Below are 7,550 nucleotides of genomic sequence, written 5' to 3'. Positions count from 1 at the left end.
CTCCACTTATCTGGGTCACCGTGGCAGTAATTCCAGCAGGGAATCCCACAGCATTTCCTTCCCAGCTAACCTCCTTCAGCTCCTCCAGGAGAACATCATCACACCTCTTACCGGAGATGTCCTCCATACCCTGGACTAGTCACCAACCATCAGGTCATTTGTTCTGTTCCAATTTCTAGTTTGCTCCATAAGATCCTAAAATCCTTCCGAGTGGAATTTCTGCTTTCATTCCATGACAACATGTCCTCTGATCTTCAGAGAAATATCCAGCATTGCAGCTCTGAACTCTGACTCTGAAAAGGCCTCGGCGCTCCGAGCTCCGGCGTCGCACAGCTTCAGGTCACACGGTCTCCATCAGTGTGAAAACATCCCGTCACCCTCGTTTTGATGGGATTACCGCGCAGCTGTGGGCCGGAATGCATTCAACTCTCTTTCTGTAATGTGTTTTTCCTCCGTATGAGAGGTGCCTCGGAATTGAAATGCAGAAGCTTCCATAAACTGTTTACACGGATACCTCGTGGACGCGCGATCAAAGATGATACCTTCTCCTTCTGGGCATCGGCGGCACACAAACGCTGTTTTGTCCCAGAATTCTTCGTACCAGAGGTTTGATAGCGCATGCTAAGCACTGTCACAGGTGCCAGCCTTGGGACGCACTGATAAAAGTGTCCTACTTTCCCTTTATTTCTCAAAAATACTTAGGAAAAGTACCTTTTGATAATACGGTGGCCTTCCGCAGCCTTTCTTATCCTCCACTGAGTTCTGTTTTTTTACCCTCGCAAATAAAATAATTTTCCTTTGTGTCCTTTGTAATATATTCATGGCACGGGGAAGCAGGCAGAGGATCAAGATAGAGCAGCTCAGAGAATATCAAATGGAATATATTCATGGGGGCTGCGTGGGTTCCTTCCATGGCAGACAAAAAAACTGCATATTTTATAGGAGACACGCTAACTCTGCTCCCAGTCCGATACGTCACGGCTAAACAACAAACTGCAATTTCATTGACAAAAACTCGTTCCGGGACCGGCGAAGGCTTAAAAGTGATAACAGAGGAGCTCTTTATCTTAATCCCGTCACCTACATCTGGACCGTCTTTGTCATGGGGGAGAGGGGGAAAAGGAACAAAATGTGGAAAACCTGAAACAGAAAAACAGAACATGTCATCCCGCCCCAGCTGCCCCGGAGTTCTGAAGGGGACCTTGTGGGGCCGATGCAGAGCGTGACGGAGTGTCTGTGACAGCCTGTGAATGAGGAGCCGTCGGTACTGATGCGATTATAAAGCCAGCCCTAATTAGTCCACCTGGGATCCATCGATCCGTTCATCAGTGCAGGACCAATCGATGATATGGATCTGACAGGGAACAATGCCAACGCACATCTGGATGCCAGTAAAGCTCCTGTAGTCTCAGTCTGAGGCTCTGTGTAGAACATGGAGAAACCTTCCATCAGGCCCTTTAATGACTGGGGGTTTGTTTGTCGCTACGCTAATGCAGGCACTCCGATTTATTTTCATTTGATTTTTAAGACATGAAATTCCCACAGCAGAAAAACGTCGGCGGGATTTTGAGCTCAGCCGTGAATCCTTTGTAAAGCGAAGGTGCAGCCCAGCTCCGCAAAGCTTTGATATTAAAACTCAGATCTGCAGGAGTCCGAGGTGTAAACCCTCAGATCTTATTTATTTACCCAGACTGAGCAAATATCAGATGGATCCTGAGCAGAACAGATGATTTTTCTTTCTGTGGCCTTTAAAAGCCCCTTCCAGTTCACCATGCTCTCAGAAATACAGTCGTACTGGGACCAGAATAATGAGCTCATGAGGACGCCTGGTTGGACCTTCACAAGTTCTGTAACATGTGAAAGCAACGACAACACAAATCCCACCTGATATTTCTCCATAAATGTCAGGAAAATGTGTCAGCTTTTCGCTGTGTGACCAAACCGCGGCCGGGAGGAGGTTCGCCAGCCGAAAGGTTACTGGTTTTAGGGGAATTGTTGCTTCTCCCAGTTTGACATTTCATCAGGACTTTAAAGTGAGCAACAGGATAATGTCAAGGACCTGCTCTCAGAGCGACTCGGCATCAAAGATTTAGCACCGCATGGAGGGGAAAAGCCACAGCGCTGTGATTCCATCCTGGATGTTGCACTTTAGGATTCCCAACACAGTTTTATCCCAACAGATACCAAAATACAACCATCAACAGCAAACGGGTGGCATGGATTCAGACGCACCACAAAGCTAAGCTCATTAGCATTAATAAGCTAACGATTCACCTCTGTTGCGTACATGTTGGCGTTCGAGTGAACATCTGTCAATCTTACTGATGCTCCTCTCTCACTGAGGTTCCAAGGTGAATAACGGCGATCTTCATTTTCTTTTGTGGTAACGACTCTTCTGGGAACCGTAACGCCCCCCGAGACGTGGCGCTGACTGCTAATAGGCTCGCCGAGGGAACGCCAGAACCTTGCCTTCAGGGTGTGATGGAGGTTGGCTCGGCTTTGATGACATCACGATCCTAAATCAGGTTTCTGACCTTGTTCCTGTGCACCAACATGTCCGGGGTGTGACCCCCCCCCCCCCCCCCGATATCAGATCCGTTTGAAGTGTAAATATCACCCAGGGGAAAGACTGAACGTCAGATTCTTTGGTTTGCTTGGCGAAATTCTTCCGTTTCTGCTTAGCAACAAAAACTGCGACGGCCTAAATGTGAGGTTTTATCACCGGACGTGTGGGGCGATGAACAGACACGGGGGGAGTGATTTCAGCTCAGTTTCCTCTGAAGACACATTCATGGACGTGCGTCGTCTGTTCAGACGCCTGCGTGAAGCCAATCAGGCTCATTTGGAATTCATTCTCCGCTGAGCCTGAAGCTCACTCCGATGACGGCAGCTTCAGAGTCGAGGTTTGAGGCCAGACATTGAGAGGAGAGGTCAGCTAATCTCAATACGGACTGTTAAACACGTTCATGACCGAACCTTCCCGAACGGGTCGAGAGCAAAGAAACAAATCCTTCAAAGGTCGACGTCATGGAGCCACATCTGAAGTTTCCAGGGAAGAGCACTCGAGATAGGAGAGCACTCAGACCTCAAAGGAGGAGAATTGATCAAATAACCATGGATTTGGTCCGCACGCGTTTCCGGGCCGGCCAAGGAAACCGAGTTCGCATTAAGCGTGTCTGCATCTTTGTGGCCATTAACCTGCTGGCCACAAACCTCCTCACGGGCACATTAAACTGTGCCTGCAGCTATATTGTTCATATTAGAATTAGATTGGAAGACCTCACGCCGCTCTGAATCGATGCTGAGACAAACACAAAACTCTCCTAGAGCCAGAGCTAAGATTCCAGGCTTTATTGTCATATGGTTCCTTTGATGTTGATGCCGTTCTGCACACATCAAAGCTGTTCCAGGCTTCTTTCGGTGTCACACAGAACAGACCTTTCATCAACCGGCATTGGCAATAAACATCTGTGAGGTTCTCCAAGCCGTTCTGCATGAAGACAACGCCCTAATCTTTGCACCCTCACCGTCGGCGCCATGTTGCAGCGTGGAGCCGCGGCGTTGCAGGAAACACGGGCTCTGTTGCGTGTGCAAATCAAATTGTGCCAATCCCCTCGCTCCAGCTAACGTCTCCTTCCTCCGCAGAGGAAACAGATGCAACAATGGAAAAAAGGAGTCGTTTTTTTTTTTTAAAAGTCGTATCAGAGCCACAGTCCTACGGGTACAAATAATCACAGAGCAGCACGGGGAGCCGTGCGGCGCCTCCGAGCTGCTCTGTGCTGCCTGGAGACAGTGAATTTACACTTGAGAGAAAGTTGTTGAAGCTCCTGGTTTATATTTATCCAACACACGACAGGACTCGATTTCAATTCTGGAAGCCGGTGCGACGCTCGCCGACTGTGGGCGGAAAGGTCCGATTACGGCTATCAGCGCAGACACGGTGGAGCCTATTTTCAGGATGGATTGAATCATTCTACAGCTCTAGCTGCTAAAAACACTCTTTTCCACCACTGGCATTGGTTTTTGTAAATAAACGGATCGGGTCCCTCGTCGTCACCGACTGGCGGTTTTGGGTCTTTTGCCACTGAAACTTCCGTTTTACTGCCTCCCCGCTGAGCATTACCCAGATTACATCTGGTTGCTGCTCTGGGCGGAGTTTAAAAACTTTACACCGATGTGTTACAGCTGGTGGCGTCAGCTTCTTTAGCGTCTCCAGCAGAGCTGAGGTTTTTCCCCAATCTAATTTTGAGCCAAAGTTCACAGCTCGCTGCCGAGCTTTGGTTTACTCAGACGTATTGAACGCTTCCTCTGAGCAAGTGTCCGGGTCGGTGATAGCAACAGAGCCCGTAAATTAATTTATGCTGCAGATAAAGCGCCCGCATCGGCGTATTACTGCTGCGTACATGAAGATGCTAAAGGTTAAATTCACAGGCGGCATCTTACCCACGCTGCTCCTGACCCGGACGACCCCTGAGTGCGTTACAGGCTTGTTTTGAATCAGTATTTACAGAAGATCCGTTTTTCAGACCCACTCCTGGTGAAAACAGGACATATGGGAACAGCTGTGTGTAATTTGAACCACAAAAGGAAGCATTTGTGTCCATCCAGGCAATCGTGGACGAAGGCGCTCCAGATAAAAGCGTGGGCTGACCTCAGCTAAAGCTATAACCTGCAGCTGGAGAGGCGGCTGACTCATGGTTAGCGCACATCACCGACAAAAGCTGCTCCCAGGTGAGATCCAATGACTGAAAGGCATCTTTATCACATAAACACAAAGATGAAGGCCTGCAGAGAGATGCCTTCTGCTGAGAGGAATCCAGATAAAAATACACAGATCACCACATTAAAATTCCTCCCATCACCTCTGAAATCTGGAGGCTTGAAGTAACCGCTAGCGTGACATTAGCTCCTGCACTTTGACCAGAAACGATATGAATTAAACAATTCACCGTTTGGGGGAATAAAAGTCATGCTAATTTGCTTCTAACATTTGACCCGTTTGTTATTTGTTCAGTCAAACCACCTTAATCGGGTCGACTTTTGATCCAAACTGATCAGCTGTTCGGCGCCTAACTCCACCGGGCCTCTTTGGAGCCCGCCGGCGTCTCTTCGCCTTCTCCATAAGCATTAATAAGAAATGACTGATGGCACAAAATCAGAATCAAGGGATCACTCGGGAAGGGAGAAGAATCTCATGAAAATTCAACTCGCCCACTTTGGAAATGGATTATACACAAGATGATCGAAAATCATCACAATCGGGAACAAAGACGCACAGAATCAAATACTTTTGATGTTTAGGACTAGCTAGAACATTTTGTCCACATGCTGCTAAATGGTTGGAGGTCCATTTTAACTAATCAAGGAAGCTCATTCATAGTGACTGAGGACAATAATGCTAAACAGAACTGAACTCCGCTAAAGTTGTTCAAAATATCTGTTGCTACAGATAAACCCCGCTAACACATTACAGCGGTAAATATTACACTGTGCTGGATTTACTCTCAACTCCAGAGCAGCAGAACACTTTATCGTACCGCTCAATTAAACAAAGCTAATGTTTTCCAGCTGCGATCTTTCGTAAAAACACCGACTTCCGTTGTTGCTTCTGTGTTTGTTGATCAATTTGTCTCTGCGGAGGGTCCAATCGATTCTTGGATTTGAAATTGAGTGAAACGGAGCGCGATAAACCCGGCAGTGACCCCGTATGCTGGTAATTTATCATCCCAACCTCCTGTATGAAGCTTCCATAATTAAGTGATTTCACGGTTAGCGAACTACCGCAGTGAGGGCAGAAGCAGATTCTCGCGGAGCTTCAAGAGATGCTGAATGGCTACTGAGGGTAACCCTGAACTTTGGAACATCGTGCCCCTGTGTCCTGAAATGGCAATAACTTGACTGACTGTTGCTTTGATCTCAAGGGCTACGTTTCTTTGATTAGCCGGCGCTAACGAGCCACAGGAATCAGCGAATGTTGATTGAAGCACTGTGGTTTGGGATTTTAAAGGTTGGGCAGTCATTCACTTCTGAATAAAAAGATACAAAATTAGCGTCTTGAAAACATTTCCCACAAACTCCACAAGCTCCACGCTAGATGGTTGGTAGAGTCCGGGGGTGGATCTCCATTTATGGCATTAGTGCTGTCTTTGAAGATGAACTTTCCTTCAGGAATCTCAGGGTTTAGTTCCCAAGCAGAAGCAAGAGAACAGCAAACGGCTCAGTAGCATCTGTATCAACGCTACGCTGCAGAGCCAGAAGGTTCTCTGACCCGACCCAGGACCCAACTACAATCAAAGCAAGCACCTGGAGAAGAGACCAAGGGAGGATATGACCCACCCCAGCTCTGCAGAACCTGAGTATCCTTCAGAGGAACCAGGAAATAAAGGCTCAGAAGGGGAAAAACCCTTTTGCTGCCATCTTCTTCTGGTCCATACAGATCCTTCGCTGACTCAGCAAGCCTGGAATCCAATAAGCACCTACAAGATTTTCACCATTGGCATCAGAGGAGCCGGAGGGAAGTTGCTCATGAATTAAGAAGCACACAATTCCTTAACAGCAGCTAGGATCTTCTCTGGGATGTCGCTCCGAGGTCCAGTTGGACAGGAAATCTTTCACGTTATTTAAGACCTAAACATAAACAAATGGGAGAACTGTGCTGATGCTGCCCGTGTACTCCTGAAGACGGACAATTCGATTATAGCCAATATCAAATATAGGGTAAGATGCTAAAAGCAGCCAACAGCTCATGTCTTATTCAGGATCTCTCCATCCATCGCAGACCAAAGGCCAAACATCCATATTTTAACATCCACAGACATGGACCTGCGTGTGCGCGCGATGGCGTGCACGTTCGTCCAATCTTTGTTCTTTAGAACAGTCTTTAAGAGCGTGAAATGTAAAACCAAAAGTATAAAAAAGGGAAACAGAATTATTGGCAGACATATGTAGTCTGAAAGAAATCCACAGGAGATGAAGTGATTCTTCTTCGTTGTCCAGCAGGTAAAAGCAGAATAATTATAAACCAAAACTGCGGAAATGAGCAGCAAAACTGTGTTGGTGAACAAACAGATGGTCCAACAAAGCCGAGAGGAACAAAGACACCTTTAACTGAATAATGAAAGAATCCGTCAGTCCCGCCGTGTCCTCTGATCAGCCTCATCAGCGTCTGTCTGGGTTTGATCACTCAGGGTTCACCTTCAGAGGATCAGACCGGTGTCCACACACCCTCCGCAGCCCCCCCCCCCCCCCCCCCCCTCCAAATAAAAGAGTGTCTGAATATTTAAGAAGACACCATTTCAAAGAGTGCCAAAAAAAGAGAAACGTGAAGACAGGTGATAAAAGCTGGTGAAGGACTGAGACAGCTGGACGTCAGCGGGGGGGGGGGGGGGGGGGTTACACGCCTTGGATCCCAGCCTGTCGCACTCAGACAGGAAGATGACCTAAAATCATCCAGTTTAATTAACTTCTGTGTTTGGGAGGAAATCAGCCATTTCCCCCCAAAACCAGGTTCTGAACTGGTTTTAAAAATCTCGTGGTGATGAAAAGAACCA

The sequence above is a fragment of the Takifugu rubripes genome, chromosome 10 (genome assembly GCF_901000725.2).
Source record: "Takifugu rubripes chromosome 10, fTakRub1.2, whole genome shotgun sequence".
In the NCBI taxonomy this organism is placed as follows: domain Eukaryota; kingdom Metazoa; phylum Chordata; class Actinopteri; order Tetraodontiformes; family Tetraodontidae; genus Takifugu; species Takifugu rubripes.
This window is presented reverse-complemented; position numbering follows the sequence as displayed.